This window comes from Stegastes partitus, unplaced genomic scaffold (assembly GCF_000690725.1).
Source record: "Stegastes partitus isolate 25-593 unplaced genomic scaffold, Stegastes_partitus-1.0.2 Scaffold1101, whole genome shotgun sequence".
Classification (NCBI taxonomy): Eukaryota; Metazoa; Chordata; class Actinopteri; family Pomacentridae; genus Stegastes; species Stegastes partitus.
Genome location: NW_007578832.1, coordinates 260,065 through 260,960, shown reverse-complemented (window position 1 = coordinate 260,960; position 896 = coordinate 260,065).

The following is an 896-nucleotide window of genomic DNA, read 5'->3' as shown; positions in this document are numbered from 1 at the left end:
GGACTTTGCTTGAGTTCCTTGAAGATGTTCCACCTCTCAGCAACAAACCCCCAATTGAAACTCAGGTGTTAATGGCTCCTTTAGGATATCAGTATGTGGAACTCCCAACTAGTCAGTCAGAACTGATGAAGCCTCTTGGACGAGAGGTGGAACGTCTTCAAGGAACTCAGTTGCTACGATTAATCTATGAGAATAGAGGACAGATAAGCCCTAATTCTCGCCACCACTTCTCCACGTATACCCTACACGGGGCGATTACGAACAAGCAGAGACACCCTGACAGGCAAAACAGCAAAGCAACAACAAACACTGGTCTGAGCTGACGTGACAGACGACGGCACCGTCTTCCCTCCTTCACAGAATGCTAACATTTGCTAATTAGCTGAAGCACTGCTGAAGCTAATGGCGATGTCTTGCAGGTATTTGGTCGAAGAAAAAAAAAATCATTTGGTGTGATGATGGTGCTAGACGAAAAGTGGCTTCATCCGGGACGTGGCAATCCATCCCATACTTGTTGACACATTTCACTCGACACCACAAATGTCGACCTCAAGGTGGTGCCAGAGGAAAAGTCAGGGAATCAGCCCAAATCTTAAATGGTCTGCACTTATATAGCGCTTTAGAAAGTGTTTCTCATTCACCCATTCATACACCAATGGTGACAGAGCTGCCATGCAAGGTGCTGCCTGCCATTGGGAGCAGCTTCGGGTTCAGTGTCTTGCCCAAGGACACTTCGGCTGTGGAAGCGGCAACCTTGTGATTGGAGGACAACCCGCTCTACCACCTGAGCCACAGCCGCCCGAAACATCATTTACAAGACATCAGGGAATTCACGGACATACAGGTTGAGCTGGACTGTATGTGCAGCGGCCTTCTGAAAGAACATGGGAAGCTAA